The 13420-nt window shown below is 30.7% G+C and overlaps 1 pseudogene; it reads right to left on the bottom strand.

Annotated features, from left to right (window-relative positions):
• Positions 1-3045: 3045 nt before the first annotated feature.
• Positions 3046-4113, bottom strand: LOC145006463 (ethylene-responsive transcription factor 4 pseudogene; annotated as a pseudogene).
• Between the last annotated feature and the right edge of the window lie 9307 nt (positions 4114-13420).

Here is a 13420-nt window from a genome sequence, read left to right as displayed (position 1 = left end):
TTTTGATTTATAATCTGATTTGATACAGTTGTTTCACGACATTTTATTATGAATTGAGATATTTAACGTATGGTTTTATGATATGACGTTCAGTATATGATTTTTATTATTATTAAAACAAAAATTTTTTGGTCGTATTTTTGAACGTTACAAGTGTGTGTGTGTGTATATATATATATATATATATATATATATATATATATATATATATATATATACACACACGATTTAATAATAGTTAAAAAATGGACGGTAAAACCGTGACTCACCTTATACCGCACCCTTTTTATGGGTTCAATATGGTGTTTACTGTATATTGTACTATACTACAATATACAATATAGTACACATTGTATGGTCTTAAATTAAGAATATTCTATATATAGCAAAATATTTTATTTGTTCCAAAATTTTTGTCTACATACAAAAAAACATACATATTAAAAAAACATTAATTATCATTAACTTTATTAAATAAAATAACAATTACAATATTTTGTTGCATTTAATTTTATGATAGTTGCATTTAATTTCATTATAATTTAACTAATAATAAATAATATTTTGGTAAAAATGATATTTATTTTTAGAATGAACAATTATTTTGGGACAAAAAAAATGTGTACTTATTATTTTGGGATAGAGGGAGAATAAAAGTTTCTTACAAAATCCATATATTTTGTAACCAAAATAATCTGTAACCAAAATTTTACAAATAGTATCTATAAAAATTATAGCTATTTTGATAAACCATTAAAGATTTTATTGAATTTTAAAAAATAATAAACAATTAACGATTTGCTTTTATAATTATTTATGATGTAAATGAATTTTAAAAAAAATAACATATTAAATATGAGAAATTAAATATTTAGAGAAGAAAGACGGAGAAAATAATGAAAGTAGTCGCCGTCAATGCCGTCCTTTGACAGAAGGAAGACACCTTTCCTTTGGTGGTAATAAATGTGACCGCCAATAACCACCGTTGGATCTCATCATTACATATTCCTCTTTTATTTAATTTTTATTTTAAATTAAACTCTCAGCCACCGTTTCTGTTTCTGCTAGGATTGCCTTCTTTTACTCCAGCAGTCGGCGCCTCCCATGTTCCAACCCACCCAAATAAATTACTGCTACACGTGCCTTCCTCTCAATCCATTCTCTTTAATTCAAAAATATTAATATTCAATGACCTCTTGTTCTCAACAACACACCAACAACAACAAAAATATATCCATACTAAACTATTTTTACAAAATTTCAAGGTATGTATTTAATGTATTCTCTCGAAATTTGTAGCAATTTATGTACAACAACGAACAGTTACATACTTATTTAAAAGGATAAATGTTTAATAAAAGGGTTGGCTAAAAAGACACCCTATATTTCAATATGGATACCCTAATTAATTTTTAAAATATTTTTATTGGCTGAAATTACATTGTTTTCCCGAAAAACTGATTATAAATACCTAATTATTGGTTGACTTTTTAAAAAAATGGTCAATAAGGTGTTCAAGGGGTGTCTTATTAGCAATACCCTTAATAAAAATACAAAAAGAGTTTCTAAAACGTTTGACTTTTAGAATTTTTATAAAGTCAAGTCAAAGAATTTTTTTTCATGGATTTTGAACTTTTATTTTTTTGGAAAAAACTGTAATTGAAAAATATGTTTCAAATAATTTTTAAAAAGTTCACTTTTAAAGTTTTTTGATTTTTTTATGATTTTATATATTTAAAAACTAACAGTTATTTTTTTCAAATACTTCTACACTAATAAAAGATATAACTAGCAACTTTTATCTTTAATTTTAGGTTTCGGCTACCAACTAGTTATAAAAAAACTGATTTGTACATAATAAGTTTTTTTTATACGTAACAATTTATGTTTTATAAAGTTGTATAATAAAACATTTTAAAAACACAAATTGTTGTGTAGGAAGAAAATTTAATGTATACAAATAAGTTCCCCTAATTTTGACATGCACTATCGAAAATATAATTCTCTATAATTTCACTACACACAAAAGCTGTTAAACACTAAAACTTTATATTAAAGTTTTTATCACCTAGTCTTATTATTTCATACACGAAACCTTAAATTTAAAAATAATAGAAAAATAAAAATCTATCATAGGTACATTATCGAAAAAAAAAAAAAACTCTAAGAACTCAAAATTATTTAAAAATATTGAGTTTCTTATGTTTATGTGGGCAGGCGGTTCAGATGATATATTTTATCATTTTTAATAGCTATTAAGTTAAAGTTGTAAATTTTATATGTATAATATTTGATAAATGTTTTTTTGCAAGCTCTTAAAAGATATCGAAGGTCTTCACAAAATAGTGCCGTTTTACCCTTTCGAGATATGTTTGACAAAATAGTTGTTAGCTTGAGAATTGTTCTTTTCATATTCGCAAATAAATTTAACAAAAATACGTGTTACCTTTTGAAAAACGTAGAGGTTTTAAGGCATGCTTGATAAAAAGCTAGTAGCTTTGAGTTGTAGATGGAAACTGTAGTATTTGCTTATATACAAGTGCTCTATAAAATAATTATAAACTTAAATAAAAACTTTAAACTTATATTAACTATTTGATTTTTTCTTTTAATTAAGGGTTATTTAAAAAAAAAAAAAATCATTTTAAAAGCATGTTGTCAAACACATCTTAAATAAACGCAAAATTAATGTAATAGTACTATTTTAGTCAATTGACCTAAAAAATTGTGTTTATCAGTCAATTAACCTATGATAAGTTTTTGTTTTCTATATCGAATATAATAAAGAATGTCAAATTATACTCTTACAAAATACAATAGCAATGCACATTCGACTCTTTCCCAACAATAGCAATCTAGTTTTTGACTCTTTCCCCAAACCGATGTTATTTTTTGTAATTTACCTCAATATTATTCTCATTATTTTATTATATTTTAATTTTAAAATTAAAATAATAATAAAAGTTGGTGTTGTTTTTTTGGGGGCGGAGGAAGCATCAGTTATCGTAACGCCATACGCCTACACTTGGCTGCACAACTGGAAAATAAATGGAATTTAGCAGTACAACAAGCAATGCGAATGGTACAATCAGTTCATCACCATCATCCTAAATTTACGAGATCGATTCAACAAAATTCCGATTGCACAAATATGGAAATTGAAGAACGAAAGATTGCAGAGATATGTTTGTTTGTTGTTCTTTTGATATCTGTACAAACGGAAGAAAAGATTTAACATTATCAGCGCATTGAAACATTATCAGGCTGCTTTAATCCTATTACATTTTCATTTTTATCTAATTCTCTAGGTTTGATCTGCTCTGCGATGAAAAAAAAAAAGGGAAACCAGGGGCGGAGGGTGGCGGAGGACCGGAGATTGCTAAAAAAAGAAAATTACATCAGGCAATTTCCGACGGGGGGAAATTAAGATCAAAATCAAGAGCGAAGGTTTTTTCTGGATGTGGACGATCGGTAGGATGACTGAAATTCACGACGGAAGAGGAGTCGGAGTCGCTTTGAGCGTTGTTGCCGGCGGCGATAGTCAGGTTGGGTGCAGGAAGAACGGATCCGTCCAATCTGAACATGTCCAAACGGTTGTTGTGTTTGGCGGTGTTGTTGATCTGCGAATGGTACAGGAACAAGGAATGAGCCATCGGGAAACCAACAGGAAAGTGCGACAGGGTGAGATCGAGAGCCGACGGTGGAAGAGGAGCGGCGGTGATCGGAACGGCGGAGTTACCCGACTCAACAGTGCTGCTCTCACCGCTAGGGCTTTTAGTCACAGCCTTAGGCTTCCCACCAACGGCGACCATCGGGAGCGACAATTCGGTGGATGTAGGAAAGTTGGTCTTCGCCTTATCGCCACGGAACTCCCGTGCGGCGGAATCGTAAGCACGCGCCGCCTCCTCCGCAGTATCAAATGTGCCTAGCCAAACACGGCTCTTCTTTCCAGGATCCCTGATCTCAGCTGCGTAACGTCCCCATGGCCTCTTTCTGACACCGCGGTAGCGAGTCTCGGAGCCGCCATTGCCGCCGCCGGTGTTGCCGTCAGGTTTCCCGCGAGGAGCCATGGTGTAAGAAATGGAGAAAGATTGGACATGAGAGAAAAGGGGGAGAGGATGTGGTCTGTTTTTATAGTGGGTGGAGAGTCGTAGAAAAACGGAGCTCCGCACCACTCTCATGACATGGGGCGCGTGTGGATGAAATGTTAGGCTCCTCCTCCGTGGCCTAGGGCTAAATTCAAGAGGTTTTACCACCCACCCATACTTTCCTAAATTAAGGGTGTTAGAATTTTCACACTTTAATATTTTTGTTCTTTTTTTTTTTTTAATCATAATAGGAAGCTCATCACTATTACAAGATATGTGTATTTGGATATTCGTATAAAAAGCACTATAACCAAATATAAATATCAAAATAAATAAAAGGAAAAAAATATGATAGTTCAAACGGTTATATAAGGTCTGGTGTATAAGATTTTAAAACATAGTTGTGTATATTGTCGATATGTTGTTCATGTTGAAGATTGTATGCGTGCAGTAAATGTTACAAATACGATAAGCAACATTAAAACAGATGTCTGTCGGCAGCTTGACATACGTAATTCGATATTTGACGTTTTGTTATCCTTTATGGTGTTATTGGTTTGCAAGGTATAGGGATGTCAGACTCTCATGTTAGGGAGATTTGGCGTCCGACATAATTTTTTGTATGTTTTTATTTTGATCCACGGTGCCAACCGATTGTGTAACAGATTACCAGACTAGTAAAAGTCACATCTGAATTGGTACTTGATGACATAACTAATAGAACATGTATACGTGTAACTAAGCATCTCGGTAAGTGGTAGCGTCATTATAACCATGTAGGTAGTTGCATACATTGTCGTTATATTGTTGACATTGAAGATTGTCTGCGTGCAGTAAATGTTACAAAATAGGATAAACAACATTAAAGTGAATGTTTTTCGGCGGCTGGACATACGTAATATGATACTTGTTATTTTTTGTATTCTTGTTATGTCAATGGTTTGCAAGGTATATGGATGTCAGACTCTCAAGTCAGATAGGATTGGCGTCCGATAAAATATATTTAAATATATGGTTTGTATGTCTATATATTGATCTATGAAGCTAATTGGCTGCTGTGTAATTGATTATCAAACTAGTAATGGTCATATTTGAATTAATACTTGATGAATTAATTAATAGAACATGTGTTGGTGATTTTAGTGTCACCATATCATTTTATATAATTGGAACTAACATATAAGCTAAAGGGCTTCATAATTTATACTGTAATATATGTATAGGTATGTGTGGAGTGCACACATGTATAAGATCGAATTAGAAACCGGTTTGACGACTAGTTGGGGGTCCGGGGGCAGCGCCCATGGGTCTGAGGTTTTCAAAGGGTTCACTCCCATTTGGCGGGGTTTAAGGGCAGCGCCACTAGCACGGTCCAAGGGGTAAAGCCCTTGGCTGGGACCATGGTGGGAAAATCGAAATTTTGAGGGTGATTATGATAAAACTGACGAAATTCGTCATATTTGGAAACCATTGATTTCCTTATTAAATTTTGGATTTCCCTGACTTGTTTCCAAAGCAACCCATGACGGCCAACCATAACAGGCAAACTATAAATCTCATTTATTATATAAATGACTCTTCTCTTTGGGAAGAGATACACAACTATTAACTCTCTTTTCTTTTGACGAACATATAATTCTTCTAGCAATTTGGCATACGATTTCTGTCTCTAGATTCGTAAGTGTCATCTTGGATTATCCTAGGCTAAATTTCTTGCAACCCAGACATAAGATAGAAATATTAGCTCAAAAAGTGTTCACACGATCCAAGGGGTATCCAGATCTCCAACATAAACCCTAATTCCTCCAAAAACATGTACACGTGTAACTAAACATCTAGGTAAGTGGTAGTGGCACTATACTCATGCAGTGTGGTGCATGTTTTTGTTAGGCTATCTAAATAGAAATATTATAATCATGCATTTATAATAAAATCAGAAATCACAATATCTAGATGGTCCACATTAGATCTATCTTAATTACCGCCACACGTGGATAAATCACAAAACCAGTAATATTTTTGGAGTGACATGGTTCATATCATGGATATACGTATAAAATTTCTTACCTCGACCACTAGGATCTCATCGCAAAAACTACGGTAAAACGATAATTGTCATGAGGTCTATGAACTTAACTTGCATTTGTAAATTCATCAAAGCTTTATAATTTATCAAATTGAAGCACATAGGATTTGTTTGGTAAAACTAGCTAGAAACTGGTAGCTAGTAGTTTTGAGTTTTAACTTTATCATGTACCACTCCGCCGGTTCGTAGTATGAAACTTGCATGAATCCTAGCTCCAAGTCTCTTTCATGGAATTATAGCAATTTTTCTCGCTCCTCGAAAACCCATAGGAACAAAGTTGATGCTCCCATATCCATAGCATGACTTGTTAAAGCAAGTGAATGATTTGCTATTTGTGCATAAACGTTTGACAAAAATAATTGTTAGCTTTTAAATGTGTAAAAGATAAAAATTAAAAATTAAAGATTACAAACTCTAAAAACAATTTTAAATCGGCATGCCAAACACATCCTATAATTAGTATTCAATATTGTTCTTGGTTTTAGTAATTCAATTTTATTGAAATTCGGTAACATAGATTTGTATATGATTGCATATGACCAGTTTCACAATTAACCTTTTGGCTTCGCAAACTATGGCTTTAATAACTATATCTGAAGAATTCATCACATATGGTAATTATTTACAATCCAATGTCGTAAAATCATTTGAATTTATCTTTGAATATTGACAAATACATATAATGAATGTATCCTTTTTAAGTAGCTAGTAGATAACAAAATAAGTTTAATAGCTCTAAAATGGATGGTAATTATAACTTCCTAATTCAAGTTGAATTTGATGGCAACAATCACACAACAACCCTTTTTAAATGTCTCCCTTTTTTGCTATTTTGATTGTTCAATTTGGTTATAACATTTAATTTTTTATTATAGCTTTTCTGACTACTTTATTATTTATGTTATTACGTAACAACTAATGATGATGCTTTGTATCATGAACTTGAAATATGCAAATTATTGGTTTTTGTAAGCTAACTTCCTTAACGAGGGTTTTCAGATCAGCTTTCACGCACCGACTAATTGCGCGCTGTAAACATAATGTTATTGTTCATGTCTTGGAGTCATTGTAGGCGAATTTTCATGGCCATAGAAACTGTTAGGATTTGAACATATAGGTTAATATGTTATCCACCATGTACAAACCATTATTGAAAAGAAAAATATTGCTAATGAGAACATACAAGGATAATTAGGTTAATTTGATACACAAATATTCAAGGCTTATTTAACATACACATAAATTGCTACATAAGAATAGAACGTCAATAAGACTTAGAGGAGATGAACTATTCAAGATGATTTCGTGTACTCTTTTGTCCATGTTAGTTTTGGGGGTTTATTTATAATATTATTTGTCGTTTAAAAAAAAATGAACTATTCAAAATGAACCTAATATTATAACATAGTTAATAATATCATTCTAAGTAAATAACCTAATATAAATATTTAATATATTTATATTCAAAGAAGTTTAAAAAAAAATTAAAACATTTAATCTGTTATTTCAAAATAGAAAAATAGGCATTCAAGAAAGTAAGACTATAAAATCTTGTTTTAAAAATTCAATACACCTAACGAAAGGATATGACAATCGAACCCCCACCTCAAGTAATAAATTTATTTAAAACATATCTTATTAATATCAAAATACATGCAAGTTCAGAAAAGGGATATAATTCAATAAATATTTATATTATCTATACCTTTTTAAACATTCTTAAAAACGGAAAACTAAGTAATATTATTGAAAATTTTTAATTGGTATAAAAATAATCTTGAAATAATCTATGCTATGTGTTGTTAAACTGTAACATTCTAGAGTTACATAATAATTTGACAAATATCATGAAAAAAAATGCATTTTATCACTTCATTTTAAAAAGCAACATTATTATTTATAAAATCCATCTAAAAGACAACCACGAAAACCGTATAAGGCTATATTAGGTCGAATAATTAAAAAATTAGCTGCTAATTAGAAAGTTAGCTATTAACTAACAGAAAATAATATTAAATAAAATTAATTGAATTATATAAAATAATATGATATGTAAAATATTAAGTTTTTTTTATAATTTATAAATAGGCGTATCGAGAAAATGTAAAAATTAAACTAAATTAACAAGTTAAAAATATAAACTATTTGTGACGTGTCAATAACATGAAATTCTACACTATTTATTTTTAATAAAAAAATCATCCAATAAATCATGTTTGTTATTTCGATATCAATAATAAGTTGGTTATTGTGTTTTAAAAATTTATTATTACAGTTATATGATAAATTTATCACTACAGTTAATATGATAAAATATAACATCTTATTTATGTTATATTTTTAAGATTATTTTTATATGATAGAATATAACGTCATATTTATATTATATTTTTAAGCACATTTTAAAACATTTTGCTGAATAACAATAGATTTTTTTATATTTTAATATTATTTTATTTTCAATATATTGAAATGCAATAAAATTCAATAAATTAAAATTTATCTGTTTCCCGAATAAAATTTTATTCAAAAGAAAATAATTACCCAAATAAAACACACGTTTTAATTTTTATAAAAATACGTAAGAAAATAAACAAACGTTTACTACTTATTTTAGGACACAAACTACAAAAACTGGTTTATGTTTTATGTAAAGCAGCGCGTGTACTCAAGCGCAAAAGGGACGCGTAGACACGCTGTAGCGGTGAGTTTGATTAAGTGAGGAAAATATTCAGCGTAGTCAATCTCAAGTTTGACTATGTGAATAGGATTAGTAGGAGTAGTAAACCCCACCTCCCTCGTGACGTTTGCCTCCTTAAATGCTTATTCTTTTGCATTGTACTCCTTAAAGTTCATCTTAAGTTTCACTTTGGTCCCTACACTTCATTTTTTTGCCAATTGTTTTTTCTCTTTAGTAGAATTCTGTTATTTATACATTTGTAATAAAAAATAATAATTATTATTATTATTTTTTTTTTAAATCAAGGTTCAAAGTCTTTTAAAAAAATAGATAGATTTAAGAGTAAAATAGATTTATCGTTAAAAAAATACATTATAATAAAAATAATAGAAAAAAATTAAATTGATTAAAATATGAAATTTAATGAAATATTTATATAACTTAAAATAAAAAGGATTGCGTTATTTCAATTTTCATTCTTTAAGTTATCTAAATTGTGAAATTTCATTAATCAAACGTTATAAATTAAATAGTTGACGAGTTTTTATTTAAATGATAAAGTTTGCTCGATAAAATTTCAACAAAAGTGTGACATTTCGTATATTTAATGTGGGTTCGATAACGGTTGAAATATTTGGTTCATATTTTAAATGATATAGGTTTTTTATAATGAATTTCACATTCTAGATAATTTGGATAAAAAAACATATACAAATAAATGTTAACGATATAATCCAACTTATTTGTATTAAAACCTTTTTTCCACGGTGGAATATGTTAAAAAATCACATTGGCAAGAAGATATAAAGAACACGACATCATAATATTTTAAATTGAATTTAAAGGCATACATTCTAATGAATTTAATATTTTATATTTTCTATATACATCTGATAATAAGGAAAAGCAACAATATCATAAAAAAAAATCCAACATATTTTGGTTCAGTCCTATCAAGACACATTATTTCAGAAATTTCAAAGACACGACAACGTTATAGAAATGATCACATTCAACATCGTTTTTGGGCCAAAGACCAACGAACCGACTACACCTCCTCTTCAAAATCTAGAATTGTGAGTAAAGAAGTAAGGTTCACATCACAACACCGCCCTAACTTCACTATCACCACTTTCACAACTTCATATTCCAGAAAGACATGATCCACATTTTCTACATAATTGTTACAAATTTGCACATCAAAAAAAGGAACATAAATACCACAATAAGCAAAATTATCTTTTGTTGGCAGACAATTCAAAAGCAACTTCTAATGAAAGTTCAACATTCGGTTTCGAGATGTTTCTTTATTTGGAAAGTCGGACGTTAACTAATAAAGAGAAGGCCTCTGGCTTCATGGGATGAAGTTTTGGACATAGAGAAATAGGGTTTGTGGGCTAAGAAGATAAGAATTCGGATTATAAGGTTTAGTATTGGGTTAGAAGTAGTTTGGGCTTAAGCTGAATTGGGCCTTGTTGGATCAGGACTTTCATGACGCAACATCTAAGGTGTAATGGTGTGACTCCCGCTATTTGGGCTTAGGCCTTAGGCCTATTTAAGCATACTGTTCACTGGGGTTCATCATTTTGACAACCCCCATCTCTAGAGAAACACTCCCAACTAAACCTTGGGCTCTTTTGTGCCTTATAAACTCATTCGCTTCTTTGGTGTGAAGTTTTGAAGAAAAGTGTGCTCTTTGTGATTATTAAAAGCAAGGAACTAAAGTTTCTACCCTCCTTAAAATCTTATCTGGCTCTGTAAGTTTCCAAGATTCAACCTTTTTGGCTATTACATGTTAGATCTAGGCTTGTGGTGGTTTTGGTGTCATTTTGGTCCCTTAAACTTAGTGTTCTTGGAGTTTGAAGAACTCCAGAACTCATTGGTGATATTGTGATGCTTATGGACTTTACAAATTTGGAAAAGGGTCATGCATGTGCTAATCTTAAGCCATACACTTGGTTTTGGCTTTCTTGGATTTAGGGTTTAGAGTTATGGTTGATTAAGAATTGATGATGGATAGAGTTGGAAACTTTATCCATTAGGACCATTAGGGGTTTCCTATATGAGAATTAGAACCTTTGTAATTAAGGATTAAGAGCTTAATGAGTTAAGTTGTCTAAACGAAAATCATGGCGCGGCTTGCTAAGTGTCATAGAGCGGTTTTTGAGTGTTCCTGACTATTTTGTTGTTTAGTGGATCATGACGCAACTTGTTAAGGGTCATGACATGTAGGTCATTTACTGTTGACTTTGACCTTGACTGTTGACTTTTTGACCAGTTTGACTTTTGGGTTAAACTAGGAGGTTTTTAGCTATAGACTGAGGTTTAGTCTATGATTAATTTAGGCGGTTCATGTAGCCGATTCTTTGGGACTTCAGCTAGTCGGATTCAACTCTAAGATTTTATGTAAGTTTTCTCACTATATTACATATGACATGGTGGTTATGACATGATCGTATACTTAGCTAGACTTGTAGGTTATTGTTTGTCTACTTGCATGCTATGTTGGTTGAAAAAGACATATTAGTTGAAATAAGTATGTCAGTTGAAACATACATGTTGGTTGAAATACATGTTGGTTGGATTATGGTTTATGAAAAAATGGTTTTGTCTTGATTATAAATTTATGAAAATGGGTATTTATTCTAATGTAAAACTAAAAATTCTAGGTTGAAAAATAGGATGTTACAGAAAGATATTGGCCTTAATTAGGATCAATTTGTTCCATATCGTATGACTAGGAGAATGAGGTAAGTTACTTCATCTATAAAAAGACGAGTATCTTTAACCATATAATCTACCCTGCTAGCCAAATCCGAAGCCCACCTATCTGAATTATCACACCTCCTTGCTTCTCTTCTCCATCTCCATATTCATTCATTAGCCTCTTATTTATCTGCAACAGAGCATTGTGGATCAATATCCAAATCCACAATGAGGAGTGGTTGCCTTGACAAAGGAACCAAGAGATCATGGTAGATCAAGACATATCGACCGAAAATACCATTTCATCAGACATAGAGTAGAAGAAGGTCACCTTATTGTGACGATTGTATCATCTGAACAGAATTCTATAGATCCAATCACAAAGGGTATGAGTAGAGCTAAACACATTCAACATGCCAGGAGCATTGGTTTGAAAGTTGATATTACTTTTAGTAGTTAGATAGTTGGTTTTAAACTTGTAACAAAGTAAATGTAATTGACTTTTGGTAATTAATTAATAGAGAATTATTTATGATTTTGTTTACTACCTTTTGTCAATTGTTTATTCCTGTGTTCATTTTTTTTGCATGTTTTACTTCCCGAATTATTTGATTATTCAAAATCCACAGTCGATCATACTTTTAGAAGTAAGTAGTGAATAAAGATTGTCATAAATTGGATTGTAGATTACCTAAAAGGTTTTATACATAGCAATAGTATTGCTACAATGTTCATGAGTACTTTGAAATGGAGATTTAATTATTGGATTAACCAACGCTCAAAGAGTTGCTTCATGGAACTTATCATAAGTAGTTATGATAAGGTAATATCTTATCATCTTAAAGTAGAGATATATGAGTTGTGGTATAGAAGTTAATTGTCCATTGATAATATGTAAACGCATCAATAACTTGATGTTATTATTGTGATTGATTTGATGAGTAATTGGTTCTAGAAGATAAGTCAAAGTTTATTTGTTCCTTTTTCCATAATGGGAAAATCGATATCTTTGGGCACCTCGTTGAGTTGGTGCTGACTTAAAGTATCGTGCCCGACCAGGACTTAATTGATGTGTTTGATTATAAGTTCTATGTCATTACAAATCAGAAATTAGGAAACAAAGTCTTGGACAATGAGATTGATTTTATTCCATGTCTCTTTTCTGAATGATATCTTGTAGAACGGAGTATTATATGATCACTTATCTTTGGACACGTAGTTAACTAGGTTAGACTTCGACAACGACTTTTAGGAGCTGCAATTTACTGATCAATTCAAAAGTTGTACTGACAATTATAGTTACAAACTTATCTAAGTGGGAGACTATTGGATTAGGTGTCTAAACTCATAACTATAATTTGTATAAACTTGAATTGATAGTAGCACAATCCTTTTGGGTTGTTCTCAATCCTAGCAGTTGGATGTAATGATTTTTAGAGAGAGGTTGATTTATTATTTGATTAATAAACTGAAATAAATAATTTATTAATATATTATGAAAATAATATATTAATCGGAAATAGTAATATTTAAGTAGTAATAATTAGAAATCAATTGGAGTTAATTTTTGGATTAATGGAATTAACTAAAAGTGTAGGGTTTGAAGTGAAATTGTTCAATAGTTGAACAAAAGGCTCCAGAACCTTCCACTAGGAGAGTGAATAATTTCTAGAATTATCCTTGGCAGATAATAAGGAAGCTAGATAATTACTAATTCAAGATAATATTATTATATTGGTTTTGGGTTTATCTAGGGTTTCCTAGTTGCACTATATAAGGGCCCTTAGGCTTTTATTTTCGATTATCACTTCCTCCCAAGGCTTGGCCGAAATTTTGCTCTCCTATATCCTCTATCTATTA

The sequence above is a fragment of the Lactuca saligna genome, chromosome 7 (genome assembly GCF_052625555.1).
Source record: "Lactuca saligna cultivar CGN05327 chromosome 7, ASM5262555v1, whole genome shotgun sequence".
Lineage (NCBI taxonomy): Eukaryota > Viridiplantae > Streptophyta > Magnoliopsida > Asterales > Asteraceae > Lactuca > Lactuca saligna.
This window is presented reverse-complemented; position numbering and strand designations above follow the sequence as displayed.